This window comes from Passer montanus, unplaced genomic scaffold (assembly GCF_014805655.1).
Source record: "Passer montanus isolate IOZ18808 unplaced genomic scaffold, ASM1480565v1 scaffold75, whole genome shotgun sequence".
Classification (NCBI taxonomy): Eukaryota; Metazoa; Chordata; class Aves; order Passeriformes; family Passeridae; genus Passer; species Passer montanus.
In genome coordinates, this window is record NW_024372702.1 from 1,806,334 (window position 1) to 1,830,311 (window position 23,978).

Consider the following 23,978-nt stretch of genomic DNA (forward strand, 5'->3'; position numbering starts at 1 on the left):
ATAAGGATTTTATCTTTTGACCTATGTTTTCTACCTGTAAAAACACTAATTCATTGTATACTTGGTATGTGTAAACAACAGACAGAACTATGTATAAAATCCATATAACAATGGTAACAACCTCATACAGATGTTTTCATAATAAAAGTAATAACAGCACTAATCAATAATCCAATTGTTAAACAAAAATTGTAATTGCCAGTGAGGAACTGCCTGGAGTATAAATACAATTACACATTATGATTCATTACTGAACAACTTTCATTTTGTTTTTGAGAATTACTGAGAATCTTTGTGGTTGGAAGGGATCTGTGAAGACCATCGAATCCCAGATTTCAAAGGCATGGAGTGTTTTGAGAATGTGCTGAAGTAAGCATTGGTTTATTTGTTTCTCATCTTGCCTCTAACATCACAGTATACTACTTCCTGATCATGATCGTACAATACAATGGCTACTGAAGAAAGACTGACCTTTCATCTACTCGTAGCACAGTGTTTTGTTGCTAAAACATTCTACTGTAGTTCAACAACAGGCCTGTTACTGCCTCAAAACTTGAAATTAATTTTTCACTCTAACTTCAAATTCTGGTTTGGTTTTGATTTCTGGTAGTTTGTCAGTGTACATATGACTACATTCCATTTTCTTTTTAAAATACTCTAATGTGATGTTGCTGTTTCCACAACAAAGATGACACATTCAAGAAAAGTCAAACTCTCATCTCTCACCATATTGTATTTAAATAAAGCCTTATTTTCACCATCCTTCTTATCCCTCACAGAAGCAGCAAGGTCAATTTATTTCACATTACAAATGTGAAAATTTGAAAAATTCATGGTATTACTGTTCCCTGATGAGTGATGGCTAAGACTGAATTATTTGGATTCTCTTTCCCATTGCATAATGCAATGAAAAATAAATTTAAAAAAAAAAAATCAACATTCTGCAGGTTCATCTAGCTATGTAGAATTTCCTAAAGGATGTAAATTTTCAGTACCTCATTCAGGGCTATTTTCTTGTTTCATGATGGTTCCATGCCAAAAAGAATCTGATTCCCAAATAGATTAAATCAACATACCACATTGTAGAAGTTTTGATTAGATTTATACTTGGGATTTTATGGAAGTGACTCAATTGTTCCTACTAAGACAATAAATCATACAATTTGTTGGCATAGTCTGAATGTGACATAAAACGTGCACATCTATTTCTCATATTTCTCTTATCACCTAGGGAATATAAATTAAAATGTGTTTGATATTCTAATTGTGATAAAGACTTCTGGGATACTCAGTGAAGTACATTGATACAGAACTCAACCATAATGTTTTAAAAAGTATTATGTTTTCTTTCCTGAACAACATTCATCTATCACACAGAAAAATTCTTTGTCTGCATCAACCACCATATAGCTTTTGGAGATATAGTTTCCACCTGTGCAAAATGGATTAATTGAAGCCATGCTGTATAGCATGTATAGGGAATAAATCACAATTTAGGAACGTTTTATAAAGATATTTTCTTATTCTGTCATTGCTTTAAACTGCCTGATTTTTTTTTTTTGGACAGGATATTTCTCCATTCCCAGCAATAATTTAATTTCCCTCCTCTATAAAAACTTCTCTATTTCTCAATTCCTAATGAAACAAATAATGTGAGCAACAAAACAGAAAACTTTCACTGCCATGAACCACCTTTTTTCAACCCATTGCCTAGTGTCTGGTTTTGAGTGGATTCAGTAACACCTATGAAGAATTAATATTACACAAAACACATGGCAAGCAAATCAGAATAGAAAAGTTTTATACCCATCTCAGACAGGTATGGAAGATTACATATGCTTCAAAACAGAGTGAAAATACCTATACTTAATTAAGGGGATATTCAGTCACAGCATTTGTGTCCAAAAGAAAACAGGAGGAGAACCTCCCCCTCATCCTTGCAAAGGAAGCTGCACAGCTCAAAAAAACCGTGAAGGAGCACCACCTTCAGAGTGCCCTCTCCCAGGCACAAAAGGTTTCCTGAGAGGAAAGTCTTCTCACATCATGTTCAAATGTGTCCCTGCAACTCCTAAATGTAACAGGAACAGTTTGAGGTGCAATAGGTTTGAGACAGACTGGGAAATGGGACAGTGCAGTGGAAGTTTTTACTGGTTGTAAAGATTCAAAATGATATCTTATTTATACAGTTTGCATGAAATTTCAGTGTAAATACTACTGATATTTTAAGACTCTGTGTAAACAGTCCTAACTTTAACGCTGCATTATATTGATTTAAGTCATTTTTAGCTGGCTTAAACTAAATCAAGATATGACACATTCTGGAACATGAATGTCTACACTGGGGCTTACACAGAAAGAACTCAAGCTATGAGTCATTACAGGGCTTCAGAACAAATTATATCTGGACTTATCTTCATATACTCTGTGAAAGAAGCTGTTCAGTAAGAAAGTCAATATAGAATTTCCTTCCCACAAAGAGGAGAACAAACTTCAGGACACAAGGAATAACCATATCATAATTATTATTTATCTATGCAGATACTGCAACTATTTTTCACACCATGATTGGCAAATTTCAATGATTTAATTTATCAAGACAGAACAGCATTTAGCTTTAATCAGAAAAGTAAAGGTCACAAAACAAGAAAAAATTATATTTACATTGCTTTAAAAAAGGGCTTCATGTATATTCATCAGCAATTGAAATATATAAATCATGGAATTTATTTGTAAACTTCTAGAATTCACATACATCTAAAAACCTTAGTCCATACCTAATTAAGGTCAAAAAAAAGACAATCCTATTCTCATAAATATATGCATATACATAACTGCTACTAAAATAAGCAACATCTTACAATTAGATTAACCTGAGTTTATGGAATTGATACTGTATTTTATAAATACTTTGGAAACAAAATTTGAGCCTCACAGTAGGATGATATTGTAAAAAATATCTTATCATCCCTTCCTTACAGTGTGCTCAGAATTTAAGACAAGCTGATACACAAACTGTAATTTATAAATGTAAGATAGATCCTTATCCCTGAGAAAGTCAAAATAAACCATACCATCATTACTTAAATATGACTGAAATGAAAAATGAAACAAGCAAGCAAGAAAACAGAAAAACACCTGGAAACCTGTAACTTAAACTGCTACAGAAATATATATTTCTTATTGTCCTTTGCAGGTTTAAAGATTTAGTTCTTGATATTTTCTAGTAAAATTAATCCATATGTACTAGAAGCAAATTAATCCATATGTACTAGCTCAAGCAAATATCAGTCTATACATCAATTTTCTCAAAAACCTTTGATCCAAAGAGAGGTTTCTAACTAGATAGAGCCAATATATCTTAACTTCTCTAGAATCTTTTCAAAGTCATCATTATACAGAGAATTGCCATGGGGTTCTGTTTATGTTCAGTATAATTTGATTTATTTCATTATATGCATTTCAGAATGCTATATGAGAAGTGCTATAAGAAGGCACTTCTTGCACATACTGCCTTAGGTAATTTTGCCCTCCAGAGATTAATTTCAATTAAAAGACATTTTTCACATCATAAAATAACAGCAAACACTTTAGGTGAAAACTCCAAACTGTTTTTTTCTGATAGTATTTATTTCAGCAATATGACACGCCTATGGGTACATACTAAAGTAAATGGAAGACAAAAGTTTGGCTTTTTTCCAGAGAACCACTGATTTGCAATTCCTTCCATCTCTACCCAGATCCATCTATGAATAGAACCTCCCCTCTAAGTGTACAAAAACATATATATGCCCCCTTTCAATAAATTAAAAATATAAAAGTTATCAGAACAACAAAAATTTTAAATAAAAGCACACCAACCAATAGCATCTACTACAATAATTTCATAAAGGAGAGCGGAAAGTTTCTATCACTTGTCCATGATTTTCCCTCTGTGTGAATTATTTCAACAGCTTGCAAACTATTAATCATAAGTTATGACCTATTATTATGGAACAGATGAACTGAGGTGTGCTGCTTTTGGCTAGGATAGAGTTATTTCTTTTCATAGTACCCCTATGGAGTTTCATTTGGATTTGTGCTGGAAGGTTTTGACAACACAGGGATGTTTTTATTAGTGCTGAGCAGTGCTTACATAGAGTCAAGGGCTTTTCTGCTCCTTATCCCACCCACCAGTGAGAAGCTGTACACAAGAAGTTGGGAGGGGATACAAGACAGCTGTCCCCAGCTGATCAAAGGGACATTACACACCATGTGGCATCATGCTCAGTATATTAGGGTAGATGGAAGGGGCTGGCTGGGGAACATGATCAGTGACAGCATTTGTCTTCCCCAGTAAGCTTTATGCATACAGAACCCTGGGAAGTGTTGAACGAATTCCTTGTCTTGGTTTACTTGCATGCATGATTTTTGTTTTATCTATTAAACTGTCTTTATGCCAACCCACAAGCACTGTCGCTGATGGGATTCTCTGCCCACCGCAGTGCAGTGCGCAGGGTGAGGGAGGCTGTGAGCAGCACCGTGGTACTTGGCTGCTGGCTGGGGTTAAACCACACTATGAGGATTACACATAACTGCCCTTGGAAAAATGAACCTGAGAAAGGATCAGCACACACTGCATCGATCCCTGCAGCAATCAGCAGAAAATGAACACACTTTAACCAATGAGCGGAATAATCGCTTTGTTGACAATCTCAGTCAAATTCAATCTCTGCAACTAAGTGGGTAGAGAGATAAAAAGAAAGGTATGATAAAAATAATCTATCATCTGTTTGCTGCTTTATATGGCCATCTCCTCTTAGTCACATACATGTCCAGATGGCCACAGTTCATGGATCATACGACACTTCTGATGACAGCAGTTTCTTTGCCCTCCTATCCACAGATAATATGAAAATATTCCACTCATCAGAAAGGTATTTCTACTTTGTAAAATGTTAAAACACCTTATTGTAATAATAAATATTGTTCACCCCTCTTCACCTCTTAATTAAATTCAGGAGAAATCAGCAAATCTACAGTGGATTTATAATCCCAAAGTATACTTGCAAATATTCTAAGGTCCCGCGAGTATTATACAACGCCAATACACCAGTTGCACATGACTTTTCTAAATGCATATATTGCATAAGAAGGAAAACAAAAGAACAATAAATCATTATCTGAGGTGGATGCAAAGATACAAATCAAATATTACATACCCATTCAGAGACTAGATGGAAAAAGACACAAGGATTACTTTTCTCCTGCTGAAGTAAACTTGAATTAACCTGGAAGTTAACCTTGGTAGGACATTAGAAATTTTATGAACTGTATTAAAACATAACAGTTTTGAAAAATAATAAAAGCAGCCAATTTTATTATTTTTTAAAATCCATAAAAAACAATCAATAATGCAGTGATATGATCTTTAAATCACTGCACTACTGAAAAAACAAATGTGGAGATGTGTTTACAACAGTGGACAGCAAAACAGTCACATGGAGAAATAAAAAATTTAACTATACATTGCTTCTTTGCATAGACTCTATTTATCAGGCAGAAGTGTCAGAGATATTTGGCATTGAAGTGGCTGGGTTGTGCAGCCTGGATATCCAGAATTATCATAGGATGCCAAGAAATCAGATTATTCTGTCTTCTTCCTTCAGACTTTTTAGGAATTTAAGTAGATTCATGTGGAAAACAACTTTCTTTGTGATAATTGCTTTAATTTCTGATTTGAACATAGCAAAAGTCAAAGTCTCAGGAAAATAAAGAGGAAAAGAAGGAAGATTAAAAATTTTTATACTATTTACTAGCACAGACATATCTGTATACACACACATGTGCAAACATATATAAACATATAGACATATATACACTTGTGTATATATATACACAAAAAATACAAATATATGATTCTATTTGTTTATTGAAGAATAAATATTAAAGTTACTCAAAAGCAGTGGGAGAAATGCTCCCAAGAACTGCAGATCTTGGACTTTTCAGAAAAAATAATGAGATAAAAGTAATCCAAGACGCAGATATATGTGAAATGTAATACAAAGCAACGTACTTGGACTGAAACTACATTATCCATCCCTACCTTGACAAATATTTTAAACAAGAAAATACCTGGGGTTTATTCATGCTTATAAGGTCTGATTCTTTTATCTGTGTTTATTCAAGTATCTGAAAATGGAGAAAAGAAATTGGATGACATTTACCGGTATATCCAAGGTCCTTTATTACTGAGTAAAAAGGATTTACATTAAATAGTGCAATCTTATAAACTGTGTATGGAATGACTAAGGTGAAAAGTTTAATGCTACTAGAAATTACTAGACAACCAAGAAAACATGACCATAATGAATCAGCTGGTTCTGTTCCACTTTTAATTCAACTCTACAAAACCTAATCTGTACTTCAGTAGATCACAATACATGCTCAAGGAATATTAATTCAAGCTGTAGAAGATAACAGGATCATCATCATCATCAAAAGAATAGAATCCATCTTATAAGAGAAACTGGAAAATGCTTAGCTCATTCACTCTGGAAAAATGATGGTTAAGAGAAGATACAATTAGTCTATAAGTGTATTAGCTTGTTAAAATTAGAAAGACGTAGAGAACTTTTAGTGTAAAGGGCAATGCCACAAAATCAAATGTGCATACCCTAATGCATTTCTTAATAAAACCAGAAGACTTCTGAATATTAAGATGCTGCATTTTCTGTAATAGATTTACACCCTGAGAAGTGGGGACAACTGTCCTTTCAAATTTGCAGTCAACAAAATTCAGGGAATTTTTTTTTTTTTTAAGATAGGCTGGATTGATTTTAAAAAAGGAAATATATGATCTAGTGGTCTTGTAGAAGAAAAACTCAGTGTCAGTAACGTGTGTTACAACAACAAAATCAGTTTTAATTGATTTTAGTCTCTGGTCAGCTGTATTCTCACACAGGAATCATCTTGACCATATTTACATACTTATTCTCCATAAGTAACTTCCAAAACTACGCATTTCTTCAGTTTGAAAATCAGTCAGTGACATAAGCCACTTAGCATATTCTATTATGATGCTCATGATTACCCTTAAAATACAGTTTTGCTTTGGAAATCAAAAATCTTTATAACACTTACCTTTCAGAAGATAAACAATGGTGGTACTTTAGGCATATATAAAATATAAAAAGTCTCAAAACCAGCCAGAAATCCATGCAAAAAAATGAATCCTACAATTATTCCTACTTATATGGCTGTTTACATGAGTAGCTCCTACCATTAATCATTCCTCATCACCCTGGCATTACTGACGAATTTGCTATGGGTGGATACAACGATATGCACGCACATTGAGTAGGTGTCGCAATATTCCAGACATTTTCTTTTACTGATTACACGACAAACAGTGAAAGTTGAACACAGAAACAAAGCCTTGCTAGAATTTGTTTGTCGTGGCTTTTTTTTCTCCTCTTCATACAAATGTTTCAAAATAGTGGCGCAGCTGAACTATAGGAGAAACTCCAACACAAAGTAAAAAAGACACCAAGATTAGCATAAACAACAAATGGGCTAAGGGGGAAAAACAGACTGGAGCTGGAAATCTTTTCAGATCTGCAGTGAAAACTTTATAAGCGCTAGATACCAAGCCATGGTATCAACATTCAATGACTTACTGATTTATTCCACTAAATATTTCTCCTCAGATAAAATTGTGAAGGTCATATTAGTAACTTCTGAGAGATGGCATACAAACAGAAATAAAGGTCCTATTTCCCTTCCTCCCATGGAATTGTTTTATATTCCATGTCAGGAATTCATTCTATTGATTTTGCAAAACTAAATGCCTACTCCTGTCTGAATCCAACACCCAAAGGAAAAAGAACTTTTCACTTATACAATTGGGAAGAGAATATAAAAACTTGGTTTGGGGAAGAAATACCCCAGCTTAATGAAAACACATTTATTAAACTGAATGAGAAATAACTCACTTTTAAACATTAATGAGATTTAACACCAAAGCACAGCAACATTGTCAAACTCCTCTATTACTTATGCCTCGATTTCTTCACCTATATAGGACCTGTATCTTGGTTAATTACCACAAGAAAAAGAGTTGTCTGAAGCAGATTACTCAAAAATACAGTATATTCACTTTCTGAATATATTAATTGCCATGGACAAAAAAGAGGTGATGAAGTGTTTTAAGACTTTTCATGTCATGGAAGACCACAGGAAAATAAGAATTTGAGCTAGAATGATAGCATGGCAGAGTCTGTAGACCTCAAAGGAATGAAACAGGCTGAGGTGTCAAAAAGTCCTGCTGTGTCAAGGAGAGCTGAATTAAAGTTTTTTCACTGCCCCAACAAATACTGTAAAAATAGTCCCTGGAAACTGTTGCATTACAAGTCCACCATCTCTGTTATTTGACAACAGAAAGCCAACAGCAATAAGAAAAATCTCTCCTTGCCAGTAGAGAAATTAAAGATCAAAATAACCAGGATCAGATCTGTTGTTTATAATTTATAACCCTGTGTGGTGAAAACTAACACAGTTTATAGATACAATTCTTGAAATTCCAGTGACAAAATGTAATTGCAGGTTTGTTTTTCCTCCTAAAGATAGTAGAACTAGGGAAAACAAAGCGTGCCTGCTTCTTCGCCATGTGAGTTTCTCATCCATTTTTCTCTCAGAGTGACTCACATGGTGCAGGAAATTAGACAGTATAAAGACCATCATAAAGAAAGAGTATGTTGTAAATACATGTGTAACAGCTAAACCATGAATTTGTTCAATTTCCTTAGTACTAGTTGAAATATTCATTCACATTAGATGCTTCTACTTAGTTTCTGGAGGACACATGACACAATATCAATATCAGATACTTTTCTCTGATAGGTAACTCCTAGACCTCTTCACTAGGAGAAATATGCTCATTCTTTTGACGGGCTTTTACTGTGATAACCTTAATTCAGAAGTCCTCTCCTCTTGCTCTCAGAATTTCTGAAATGACCATGTGCCTGCCCTTAACAAGAATTCTCTACAGATTGAAGCGAAAGTCAAACCAATTTTGTATTTTAAACTTACTCTGCCTACTGAATCAGCTCAGAGATATGATAGGAACTGTTTGGAATTAGTTTTTGGATATTGATGCCTTACACGTACAGTGGGACAGGGCATGGTAACTCTATATGGTTTTAAGCATCTAATTAATAGCAAGTTGTCATAGGTATATTATGAAAAGTTAAAAAAAGGATAGAAATACTATAACAAGAGGAAGTTTAAATTATGATCAACATAGTAAAGAAAGATAAATATTAAACTGATTAGTATGGTAAATGGATTTTTAAATTCTTATTCTAAAATAATCTCCTAAATCTGTAGAGGAATCCAGCTCTAAAATCTAACTATGTCAGATTGTATATGCTCAGATTTTAACTCATCTATAGGTATCATACGTTGCTGTATGCTGATATGCAATGGACAAACAACTTTGAAACTTAAAAACGATGTGGAGAACTTTTACAAGATTTGCACATGAAGAAGGTCTGTGAGGTACAATTTTCTGATTAAAAGAAATAGAAAAAAGTGCTAAACAGTAAGAGAAATATTTAATATAGTTTATTCTCCATTATCACTCTTTAACATATTCTGCTGAGGAAAAAAACAACCAATAACAAACTTTTCCACATACTACAGAGAACACTCATCAGTGTTTAGCATTTTAAATTCTCAGCATCAATGCTGACAATATCACTGAGTCAAATATTATGGCTAGATATCTAAATTCTGAATAACTGCATGACTAAATACATCTGTATTCATTAACGCTAAATCAATGATAATCAAAATTCTTGTTTGTGCAGCAAACAAACTGCTACTAGAATTATGGAGAATTTTAGATCTTCACAAGTACTTCTGTTTTTCATACAGCATACAGCATTATCAGTTCTGTTGCAGGACTTGTTTTGAGAGATCAGATATGATGAGTGGAACTGACTCAGACTGAGACATGAATCTATGTCTGAAATTAAAACCACACATTCTTGCTATATTTTTTGTGGGTTCTTTTTCTTAATATGAAGATAATGAGCAGAATTTAATGTCTAATTACTTAAACTTGAATCATTGATTTCACAAATCTAGAAACACTGCTACAAAATGACAGACAAAAACGCATAACAAGAGCTTCTTCAGTGTCACACTGAAGCACTTTGGCTAGATCTAACCTACTATCTATTTATTGCACATATCCTTATGTACCACAGAATGACTCACAGAGCTAAAATAATAATTTTAAAAATATCTGAATTTTATGCTGGATTGACAGCCCTGAAGAATTAAATTTTCTCCTCATCGCAGTGCAGAAACAATGTCAGTAGATGTACTACTAACTCGTTCTCATCACCACCCACTTGCAAGAGACTATTGTTAAAGGCAAAAGATTTCTTAACTTTACATGACAATGCCTGCAGCTTTGAGTCATATATGGCCTCTTTTGAAGGGTTGATAAGCACCTTCATTTCAAACTGACTTTCAAAGAAATTAAAGGCAACTTGAATCTGTGGAAAGCGGAAGGACAAAATGTGCTAAAGTGATGTACCTCAGATACTAAGATCTTAAATTAGCAGTCATCTTGCAAGTATAAATAGATCCTATGTTTCTTAAATAAGATCACAAAGCAAATTCAGTCAAGTAATTGCTGAAACTGTGTTAAAATCAAAACATCATTCAGTTTATCAAATAATCTGGTATCAATCTCTTAAAATTGTGGACAAAAATAATTTGAAGAAAAATGTCTTTCCTTTATCTCAAGAACAGGAATTGCATTACTACTAAAATTTCCATAGAGAAAGTGCTGTTGTATTTATCAATGTTAAGATTAAACTTTGATTGTTATAAGTATTTCAAAAGTATACACCTATATAAGGTGCACAGACATATGGCATTACTGTTCGGTGAAAAGGTCTTAGTAAGATAGCAATTGCTCCTGAAAATGTAAAATGATTTAATTATAATCCATATAATCTAAATTGAATAGTTTCTGTTTCAAAGACTCACTTGCACAATGCTAAGAAGCTTGGTAATTTCAATTAGAAATAATACACAGCTGTTGTGTTTTCTTTCTGAAACATGAAACTACCATAATGAAATTCTTAGATTATTTTGCTGTAGGGCATTATTAGTATTGCATATCATACAAAACAGAACCTTAGAACAGTCTTAAAGAGCTACTTACCTTTTACCATGTTTTTAGACATTCAGTAGCAAAAGAAAAATTACTGGAAACACAATAATGCCTTAGCTATAGCCAAAACAAAAGATTTTACGACAAAAAGAAGAAACATGCAATAGTTATTAAAAATCAAAAACTGTCAACAGATATATGAATGCCTACAATCCAGAAGAATGTTCCATCAAAACAAAAATTGAATCTATAATGATTCTCTGGCAGGAGTTGACATTTTTATGACTACTGCTGTACATAAACAGGATTCATTTAACGTCAAAGCACTTTAGCAGCCTAAATTCATTGTGCATCCTTTATATAAGACTTTAAGCTAGACTCATATGCCTCACAGAACAAAACATTTAGTCTTCCTGTAAAAATTATGTCCATGTAACCTTATGTCCATACACCTACAGAAATATGGTTTCATATGTACAAGTTTGCATTACACTGACAGAGAAACCTGTAAGATCCTGGTCACTTTTCATGGCTGATCCCCTGAAGCAGAAGTGAACGAGACAAGAGAATGGAACATTACTAACACACCAAATACTGCCACGTGCTTGTATTTAAAGTTGCACCTTGACTCAGAAAAACTTGAGTCAATATTTTGTGTTGGTACATGTCTTAGTAAGGTCAGAGAAGACCTAACAATTCAACAGTGCCTGTTTGGCACCTCTAAATTGTAAGTTGGAAGTGCAAGAACATTTCTTTTAGATTCCAGATGCCAAGCGCAGCTGACTGGCTGCTGTGTGATAGCACTCAAAGGAGTTCCAATAGGAATGCACAGATTTCCCATGAGCAGCTTTCCACAATCATCTTCTGAGGTCTCTTCCCCAACTACATGAAAAATAAGAGTAAAAAAGTAGTTGAGGTGACTGAGAAAGGACTGGCGGAATGAATATTTATTAGAATTGACAAGCATCCAGAACTAAATCTGGGATTCCTTTCAATGCATTAATACCATAGAAAGACCTGAGACCCATCAGTGTCCTGCTTTCTTGGGTTCTGAAGAGCATGTTGGATGGGCTATTACTAGCAAAACATTGCAAGGAAGGTATAGATGAAAAGTGAGTAATTGAAAACCCATGAGACTCTGTTTGTTATCCATACCTGAGAGAATGAGAGGTGTTTTTTTTTGTTTTGTCTTGGGGGTTTTTGTTTGTTTGTTTTGGTTTTTTTGTTGGGTTGTTTTTTTTTTGTGGTGGTGGTGGGAGGAAAGCTTTAAGAGCAATGGGACAAGGGTAGGATATCTGTTAGCAACAGAAGAGCTGATCCTCCAGTGAAGAAAATATAAGATATATGACTAATTATGATTAAGAAACCTGCTAGGCAAACAAGACGGAAACACATCAACACGGTCACTTGAGTCAGAGATCCTCACAACTGCTTTGGGGCACAGGACTAAGCAAATATTTAGGCCCCAGTCCATGCTTACATTTGAGAGGAAGGAGCAAGAGGAAAGGAAAGATATGCACAGAAAAAATCAAATGTCATCTGAAACATACTGTTAATCCTTACTGTCACTATTGTTGTGATGTGGTCTATTGAATAAATAAAAAAGCACAGATGTCTGGGGTCAAGGTGTATGAGGCCTTGTTGTATCACATCCTCAATGTTTGATTCATAAATGATCTGTAGAGGGAAGAGCACCACCTACTGAATCACATATGCCACTAGTAAATAGATTTTAGTTCTCTAAAGTTTTGTCATCCAGTGGGGCTCAGTCTTTTGCAAAAGCTACTAATACACACTTTATTTTGTTCCAAAACATACATGCAATTTGATCTAGCTCAGGTCTGGCAATGCAGTCCACAGCATTTTCTTTATTGTCTTTTCACTTCCTGTTTGTGTCTTTGTTCTTCCTGCATTCAGTTAACCATTTTTATATGAACAAAAATTCAGATACAATGGATGCTGGTATAATTTTTCCTTAGTTTTAATAGTTGATATGACTTAATAAAATTCTCAGAAATATGCATCTGAGGTGTAAGTCTAAGGGGTGGGCTTGCCCAGCCACAAGTTTATGACAGACAAGAAAATCTCCAGACTTGCAAACAAACTTCTCAATATATGAAGAGGAAAGACAGGTGATACTGGAGATGCCTATAGTATATACTCCACTTTCACAACCAATCAGCTGAGCTAGCTCTGAAAATGAAGCATGAAACAAAGACCTTTTTTTCTTTTTTTTTCTTTTTGTGGCAGGAAGTTGAGCATTGCCACCCATATCCTGGTTTCCTCTCGGTATATCCTTGGATTAGTTCTCTGTGAAACTGTTGACCAAGCACATTATTAATGCAATGTTTATGAGAAGGACGTTTAGGGATGCATGGAGTCCTGGCAGCTCTTTCTTACAACCTTAGGGAAAAATATTTCTGGATGGACTCCAAAAGCAGAGCTTAAAACATTTTTAATATGTTTTTTCCCCATGCAGACACATTAGAGTCAGCACATTAGAAAGAAGAGTATTACACTGACATTCTGCAACAGGCAGGTCATAGCTGGATGAGGCACTGAAAAGTTTTGTAGCCTCCTACAAACTCAGTGGTTCATTCCCCAATCACGTCTCCTCTCCAGCCACTTCTTTCAGTTCCTGGTATTGATTCAAAGTGAAGAGGGAAGAGTATGCTAACAAAAATTGTTAGCATCAATGGATGAGATGTGTAGAGTTGAAAATGAAAGACAAGGAAAAGATCAATCCATTTGGCAACTTTATCACTGCATCTGTTATGGTACTCTGGAAATCAAGAATGGATACATTCAAAACAGGTGTTTCATCCTGGTCAGCCCAAATGCAAACCTCTGTTTATAAGTGTAGCAACTCTTTTCTAATATAACTGAAGTTTGTATGTATGATACTTTTCTCTGACTCTCAAGAATCTAAAATGTTTGTCAAATCCTTCCTCTAAAACTTAGGTTAGCTCTTGGGAAAAAAAAAATCACTTTTTTATTGGTTAAATGAGTTACAAAATGTGCATCTAAAAAAAATATATGCACATCATCTTTGAACAAGCAGCATTACATATTAAGTATGTATCCAAATAAAACCACTAATATTAATTTAAAATGCAGTTAAACAGTAATTGCTGAAAAGTCTCAGGAATGAGCACCTAGAGACTTAAGAGAAAATTTTAGGCCTCATTAGTCCAACAGTAACACTATTACTCACTTAATGGAATCAAGACCAGGTTTGAGCTGTAGATCAGTCCCTGAAATCAAAAAACAGAGCTTTATTTCTCTCTGGAGGGGTTCATTTTTCTGTGACTCCATACTACTTTTGTTTGACTCATGCATAACATTGGCTAGGACCTCTAACAAACCCATTAGTTTACAGGAAGGAGCTGTGACAATCTACGTAGCCTATAGTCAAGTGAGATGTGAAAGATAAAGCTGCAGAGGTAAAACAGAGAAGAAAAGAGCTATGAGGCAGCTCAGGATTCGAAAGAAAAAACACCAGTGTGATAAAATGTATAAATACCTAAGGGGTAAAATAGAGCTAGAACATGTTAATGCAGGGACATCACAGACCATCCCATTCCACAGAGCAGCAGCAGCTGACCCTGACCCATCCCTGATTGCCTCATGGAGGGTGATGAAGCATGTTAGTGGTCTGCCTAAGCTTACTGCTAATTCTAGCTAGTCCTTCATGTCTCAGTCAACAAATTACTGCTTTTTACCTTTAAATAGAGCATATCCTGCTCACCCTCTCTTTCTGTGGAGCAAAAGCCACCTAGATCAATCCAGAAAATGAGTCACTACGTTCAATGGACTTTTACCTGTTCTGTTGTCACAAATTATACCAGTGTCACCATGTCATTCCTCACACGGCAAACGTTTTAATCACCCATAATTCCATCATAATTTTATCCCAATTTTTTTTTTACAGTAGCTGCACTATATTCAATGAAAATTGTAGCATTTTTGTAGCAAATTTTTTGCAGAGTAATTAAGTTGTTGTAGAATACCTCATGAAACTAATTTCCTTTACTCAAGCCAATACAAGATCAATGGTGCAACACTAAATGTACAAGAAAAATATAAAAATCTAAGGCATTTTTCTACTACTACATTGTTTATTTTTGAATTACTAGAGGCAAACTTGGAAAGGAGGAACAATGATGGATGTTTGCATTTACTCTAAAACATACAACTTAAATTTTTTTTAAAGTGTGAGTCTATATTTTTCACGTTGTTCTTCCTTTTCACTGAAACTAACAAAAGACATTATGAATACTCAAATATGAATCACTTATTTGGACAAAGCACATATTTAAATGGTCAGTAACTCTCTTCTACTGTCAAAAGACAAAGGCTTACAATTTTCTTTCATATAATACCTTTTAAACAGTGCGAATATCATCATGCTCTTTAAAGGGCAAGAGAGAAAGGGCTGGTGAGAAGCACATAATTCCAGTGCCATATCCCAGCACTGAAATGCATTGCTGTCAACTGTAAACATACTTAATTCATGTCTTGGCATAAGAGTAGATGAAAGCCAGTTGTTAGATACGTTTATGGTACCATACAAATGTTGGCAGCATTTTATAGTGTTGTCACATTCAGTTGCTCCCTTCCTATCTACAGAAAAATATCTCAACCACTTTTAACACTAATTTTCTCATTCTCTGAACTTTGCATAGCAAATATCAGTACTGGAGAGTAAAGTCTGTTGTACCAAGCTTCCTCTCCCGAAATCATCCACAGTATTGTGAACGAAGTTGTGAAAATAGTTCTGTGAGCAGAATAGTGAAATGGGGGCTGGCAGGGAGTAGTGAACATTAAGAAAGCATGGTTTGATAACTCCAAGTGATGAAACATTAGTACTTCCACAATACATAGAACAGACATAAGAACTACACAATGACTCCTGAATTTGAACACTCATTTAAAATTTCTATCAAAATATATGGAAATATATTTAGCAGTATTTTACAGAGATTCCAGCTAAGCATAAACAGCGTCCTTTTGTTTCTTTTCCCAACCTCAAATTGTAACCTAATTTAACAATGCATAGAAATCTTCACAGGAGTTTGACCAATTTTACAAATGACAGAAACACACACAAATATCTGTGCAGCTCTTGGTCACCATTTAAGGTAAATACACAGAAAAAGAAAACTGTGCTGGTTTTGACTGGGGCACAGTTAATTTTCTTCCAAGTGGTTGGTATGGGTATGTGTTTTGGATTTGAACTTTGAAAAGAGGGTTGGTAATACAGAGATGTTTTTGTTATTGCTGAGTGGCACTTTCTCAGTTTCAAGAACTTTTCTGCTTCTCCCCAGCAAGGAGGCTGGGGATGCATAAGAAGCTGGGAGGGGACACAGCTGGGACAGCTGACTCCAACTGACCACAGGGATATTTCAGACCATTTGCTGTCATGCTCAGCATATAAATCTGGGGAAAGAGGAAGGTAGTGTGGGGACCTTTGGAGTGATAGTGTTTGTTTTCCCCAGAAACCATCGTATATGATGAGGCCCTGGCTTTCATGGGTATGGCTGAACACCTGCCCGTGGGAACAGTGAATTAATTCATTGTTTTGCTTTGCTTGGAGGACTGCTTTACCTATTAAATTGTCTACCTCAACCCACAAGTTTATTCTCTTTTGCTCTTCTAAATCTCTCCCACATCCCCTTGTATAGGGTTTAGTTACCAGCTGGAGCTAAACTACAACCCAAACAAGCAAAAACCCCAAACAACAACAAGGAAAATCCAACTAAGAAGAAACCAACTAGGACAAATGAATTGCCATTGCCTCATGTTAATGACCATTGACCACAACTACTCACTTCTAAATGAGTCTGCTATTTAAGGAATGCATGTTTTTTGAGCTGGAGTCTTCAGATTTTATCAAATATGAAAGAAAAATGTGCGGCATCCCTGATTATATGATGTAATGTCACAGAAATCCCAAATAAAAAACGACTTAGTACCTTCACAGACCAACACACTTCAGGATTATCTGAAAACTCCCTACAGAAATTTTAAATGAAATGAGTGTTTCATTTTCTCAGCCTATAGAAATAATTTGTTATTAATAATTTGGATGCCACAAATCTACTTCCTTTCTGCCAGGATCAATTTCCCCCTCTAATTCTGCTCTAAGAACAATAATTATGTTATTATATTTATATATAATGCATAGCCCAGACTGTACTCTAATAGACAGCATCTCTTTAACGGAGAAAAAAAATGCATCAGTCAAAGGAAGAGGTAGCCTCTAACTTGCCCCTCTCATGTAATACTGGACAAAAATGTTCTATAAGAAAAATTCTATGCTCCACAGGGATTTATTTGGGTTTTTTGTTCTCAAGTGATTTAGAGGTAAATACTGTATAGAAATGACATTTCACCATTTCACAAAAAAAAATCTTACTCTTGACATGAATTTAGATTATAAGAATTAAATAAAATAATGTGGACTTTTTGGCAGATTGGTACCATTTCAGGATAAAATCTTCTGCTAAAAAAAGACTAGAAAATTATTCATGTACATGAGCAAATGCATCTTTTGAATAACAACTTCACCATGTTTTTTGTGAGCAAAAGCAACATGTTGCTTTCTCAACAACATAATTTAATTAGATTAATTTTAATTCTTTTAACTTGAGAGTTGCAGTACTTTCTGCAGGCCACATAAACACTTTAAAATGACAAGAGCCTATACAGCTTTTCTTGTCTTTCTTCCAAGGTATCAGTGAATTCAGTTGCAATAAGCAAATCCATACCACATATAGTCAGAATTGTGCCATTTCTTTCATTAACTCATACTTTCAGAAATGTTGTGATGGTGGGCTACTCCCTTCACTCTGCAATGTGGAGTTTCATTTCAATGCAACCTTGCATCTCACATCAAATGTCTCATTAAGCATATATGATTCATAATTTTGATTACCATTTTAATAATCAGCAGCTCTCTGTATAAATTACTTTGCCAACAGGAGGACAAACCAGCAGTTAGCTATACTAAAAATTTCACTCATTTTTTTGAAATGTGTTTCATCATCCTGTTTCTGACTCATCTGTTTGTGCCATCAGAGAGTAATTCACTAACATCACTAGACATAAAGACTGTAGAAGCTTCATTTTTCATTTGAACCCCCCCCTGCCCTTTCTATGAATTAGGTTTGCATACATTGCATCCTCTCTTCCATTTATGTTCTCCTTTCTTTCTGCCCTTCATACTTCTCAAATCTCTTTTTCAGTTTGAATAGAGTGACTTTTCCAGCCTTTTTAAGTAGACCTCAAATACAGTCCCACTTGAGCATAAGTTCAATATCTTTCAGCTTTGGGAAGCTGCCAGTCCCACTCTGCACAAAGGTTATTGTCTCTTATGAGAACTGCACTGCTATTCCTGCTTAATAACATCTCAACAAAAAATATCCCTGGGAAGACATAATAAAACATTGTGCATCAAAAAAAAATGTTTAGCAGGAGCAAAGTGATTTTTTTCTTAATGGACAATGTGTAATATTATTATTGAAAGGGACTTTGTGACTTGCATTACTACTGTTTTAGCAAATGCAACTGGCTGCAAAGTATTTTCAGAAACATGCTAATCCTGACAAGTTTTCTGTCATATAATTTGCTTTAAAATCAATCAAATACATTGATAAAAAAATCAACTTTTCTTTATTTTTTTTAACATAGGCAGGTAGGTAAAAGGAAAAAAGAAAAAAAAGCAAGCCACATACATGATACATACAACTCAGTAATGGATAATATTTCTATTGGTGTCCCAATTAAAAATACTCACTTGGAAGCAAACACTGATAATAGACTGCAGGGCATAAACTGTGCCAAACTATTCATACATTGTATTTGACACGATAGTCACCAGTTTGATGTATGATTGGCAATAAGAAGAAAAAAAAAAGAAAGAGGGAAAGAAGGAAAGGAACAACTAACACATTTTTATGAAGGTCAATTATTTTAATAAGACACAAATTGATGACTGGTGAGGGATTTTAAAACATTACCAGAAAAGCCAATGGATAAATATGGTTGCTAAAGAGTGTAATGCTTGAAGAAAATGCCAAACCACAAATTCAATGTCTGAAATAATTTTTTTTTTTCACAGCTTACTTGAGTTTCCCAGTTTGGATAAAGTGCAAAGTATTTAGATTTAAGAGACTGAACTCCAACTCTATTTCAATCCAAGGCAAATCTTCTACTGAGAACAATATTTCTTTCAAGTTCAAATATTCTGAAAACCTTAATCAAGTTTTCTTCTACTTCAGAACATTCTAGTTTTTTAACTTTCAGATAAAATACTCTGCATGACTTGAACGTACTCTTTATCTCATTATGTACCTAACTTCATGAAAACATTAGAGTTGCTGTAGATGAATAATTTCTGCTCAGCTGTGACATCAATTAAGTTAGGCTGAGTGGGGCAACAGCTTCTTTGCTTGAGGTTAAAATGGTTGCAAAACATCCATTCAAAATAAAGTGGCAACAATAATGCCATTAGAGACTCCTTTTATTTAGTGCTTCTTTTATGTCAATGTGTAAAACTAATGCAAAAGAAGAAACTGAAGTACTAATGAAAAACATATGGTATAATATTTGTTTATGGCAGAAGCGATGCTGAATTAATCGCCTATTACTCGCTATTACCAGTGTAACACACTTGTAAAATGACATGGATTTCGAAGAAAAAACCCTTAGAAATGAAATACCTTAATAATTAATCTAGATCAGAAAAAGTCACTTCAGTCTGCAAATATTCACCTCAGTATACAAAGTGCTAATAGTTTTATAGATACCTGTACTCACAGACACAGATACATAAACCTGTCACAGAACTTAAGCATGAACCTACTTTTTAATTTAAATCAAGAGAGGTTGAAATCTGGCTTTGGTCAAACAATTGCAAAAAGCCTCTAAGACTGCATAACTTTCTGTTTTCCACCCTAACAACCTCCTTGCTACAGCTTTCCACCTAACAGGAGTAACATGTAGGTAATGCTCCTCTGCTGCCAATGCAAACTGCTGCATGGAAAGATATCAAATGTTTCAACTCAAAACCACACAAACTATATTAAGCTGTTTCTGAGATTCACTGAAAAATTGGTCCTATGGCCCGAGAAGTGAGAAGACAGAGACTGGTCAAAAATGCAGCTGAAAGCAGCAACACCTTAAATGAAGTCCCTGTTAGGTTCCGCAGCAATCACTTGGCTATCACCCACTTGTATTTATGATCTAGTAATTACTTTGGCTGACAATTGTACACCATATGATAACTACATACAGCGAAACAGTTAAAAAATGTATTAGATTTCACAATCAAATATATACTTTACATATCTGCTTATTATTTATGCTATCTAAATAACAATGTACAAAAATAATATAATTTGCATGAAACACTTTTAAACAAACAATTACAATCTTCTATAAATATTATCAACTAATATTAATTATTTAAATAATATTAACTTATTTTCCCATAATGGAGAGATCCATAGAATAACCTGAGTGAAAAGGGATCCACAAGGATCATCAGGTCCAACCCCTGGCCCTGTACAGGACACCCCAAGAGTCACACCATATGCCTGAGAGCATTGTCTAAGCACTTCTGGAACTCTGTCAGGTTTGGTGCTGTGGCCACTTCCCGGGGAGCCTGTTCAGTGCACAAACACTCTCTAGGTGAAAAACCTTTTCCTAATATCCAACCTAAACCTCCTCTGACACAGTTTATTGTGATCAGAGAACAGATTAGTGTCTGCCCCTCTGATTTGCCTTGTGAGGAAGGCTCAGGCCACAATGAGGTCTCCCCTCAGCCTCCTTTTCTCCTGGGTGAACAGACCAGGTGGTCTCAACCTCCTCATATGTTTTCCTCTCCAGGCCCTTCACCATCATTCACCAAGTTACCTGCCACTAAAAACGATCTCTGATACACAAGGCAAGAACATCAACTAGTTGACACCACATCACCTGTTGTTAATACTACTTTGCATAGCTTTTTCTCTTCAAAACTGTTTTGGCATTATGCAATATGTTTAATTAATACTTTAGGGATTCAGGCCTGCAAGCAAATGTCATTCAACAAACCCTGCTTTAATTCAGATGCAATAAAAGTAATATATAAGACACTGTGTGCAGTAAATAAGTTTCATTCTTCAAGGTGACACATTGTACCTGTTCTAAGGTTTGATATGCAATAATGCAGTTACTGAAGTAAGTGCACATAATTATTTTCATACAGGTATGCTTCAGCAAAGTGCTATAATGCCATGTGACACAACACGTTATTTTAGTCCCACTTAAAAAAAAAGCATTATTAATTACAATACATTTTAAAACCAGCTGAAAATATAACATCACCTGTTGTTGTCTTATCTCAACAGTTCCATACCTTCTCTGTGATTTCTTACAGGCAGCTCCTTACAGTACTGACTCCTTCCTCCTCACAGCACAGCCAACAAACTCTAACTTCTTGGCCAGCCAACCTACTCTTTTACAATACCCATCCTAATTGGATCTAGCTGTGGCGTATTAAGAGCAGGCCTGTTCCTAATTCATGATAATTAGTGCAGCTGTATCTCCTTAAGGGTGAAATTACCTTCATCACTACCTCTATTCTCCTACATTCCATCCATCCACAATCACCCAGGTAAAATCACTACAGTCAATAAAGCAAGAATTATTTCCATGAGCTTTAAAATATCTATTATCTCATGAAACACAGTGCATAGAGATATAAAACTCAGTACAGTTATATACCAATGTGGCATATATTCGGTATGTAGAGGAAATTATAATGCAAAAGAGAGGTAGCCAGGAGTGAGTTATAAGTCTCTTGATAGGTAAAGATTAATTTCCAGAGCTAACACGTATTATAATGATATAAAAATAACAATAATTCCTATTGCTATGCCATCTTTTATCTCTGGAGCTCAGAGCACTTCACAAGCACTAATTGAAACAACATCCCTGCAAGATGGATACATTTTATTGTCTGGGTTCTACAAATTGGAAAATGATGGCACAAATAATTAAAACAGCTTGCCCCAGGTCACAGGGAAAGCCATCAGCTAAACCAGAAATGCAGCTTTCAAACTGAAGTTCCCAGTTCTAATTCTTCTTTAATCCTGCATGCATAACAGAAATAAAGAAATAGAACTCCTAAGCGCCTACATCTGTCATTGATATCAATTGCAATACTGCTGCTTTCATTGGTGGAAGCTCAACTGCATCACCAAACAATGGCAAAGCTATACTAACATCTTAACACATAAGATGGACAGTCTCCAGATGGCTCCTGAAAATCTCCTAAGTGGGAGACTACATGATGTCCTTTTCCAGTGCTTCAACCTATTCCAGCACTGCAACCTATCCCAGTGCTGTTCTGATGTTCTCGTGAACTTCCTGTGTTCCAGTTTGTGCCTCTTGCCTCCGGTTCTCTTACTGGGCAATGCTGAAAAGAGCACGTTTCTGTCTTCTTTACAGTCTCCTTTAAGGTATTAATAGACATTAATACATTTTCCTCCTAGAGTCTGTGTTCTCCAGACTTAACAGTCCCAACACTCTCAGACTCGGCTCATTTTAACTTTTTTTTTTTCCTGGGGAAATGGGTGCATAAACTGAAAACTACAGAGGCAGAGGACTAGACCCCAAACCCAAGGATAAAGGAATTAGTCATATAATATATTTTAGAGATAATTTAATGCCCAAACAATTCCAATTATCTGAATGCAAACTATTTATACAATAACAAAGTGAGCCTCACTATTTCCACCAATAATTAGATTATCCAATCTAACATCCTCCAGTATTTACATGGCAGCAGAGTAGCTGTCTACCACACGTTATGTGGAAGATTTATTCTGTTTGTAGAATGGAACAAGTTACTATTATTTTTTAGCCACTTTGAAAAAGTGTTCATAGGAATATTTATTTCAAAGGCTTCCAATGTTTTACTAACACAAACTTGGTTTTGTCTTCTCACTATCATATTTTCTTCATGTGTTCACTACAAAAATGATAGACATTATTGTAAAAAATATTTTAAAAATAAGAATATTTTGAATAAAGTTAAAGCCTAAGCCTTGTGTAATTTTTGGCTGAGTCATCCTTTATTTATCCTGAGAAACAAAACTAATTATTCATACAACCCAGCTGCTGTCTTGAAGCACATGCTTTAATATACCAGTAAACATAGAGTACATCAGATTTTTCTTTTCTAAATAAAATTTTTTAGAAGTACTAAAGAGGAAAAAGCATCACAAATGTCTTAAAGAAAATTATCATTAAAGTGTAAGGAAATTAGGGAAACGGGGGAGCCTAAAGCACCTACGGAATCTTTTCCTGTGATATAATATTGAGCTATTGCATCCTTATTATTCCAATCAATTTCAATTATTTCAACTCCTACATGTCAAGCATCAGCAGTGCAGGGTATAATGGGAATAACACACATTTAAACTCAAGAGACAGAACCAAAAAAAACCCACCAAGCTATTTCTTCTCTACAAGGAAAAGCATTTACTGTACTGGAAAACACAGAAGTGCCTGTAAACAGATATGCCCATTAAATCAGTTAGTCAGCAAGGTCCCTTTCAAAAGAGCAACATGGAAAACATCTTCTCATGTTTTACTTAACTTTCTGTTCAAAGGATGGATGTTGAGCCTCAGGGATCAGCTGGTGACATGAAAATCTATCTTCCAAATCACTCGGGTGTTTTTCAGTAATGAGTTCCCACTTCCCTATCCCTGAAAGGCATGGCAAATAGAGTCATAGATCAAAGCAGCACATAGCCGAGTG

The 23,978-nt window shown here is 35.0% G+C and overlaps 1 protein-coding gene across 12 annotated transcripts in view; it reads right to left on the minus strand.

Moving 5' to 3' along the window:
* Nucleotides 1–23,978, minus strand: part of LRRC4C (leucine rich repeat containing 4C) — a 485,302-nt gene that overhangs the window by 209,189 nt on the left and 252,135 nt on the right. The gene's annotated exons all lie outside the window — the stretch shown is intronic.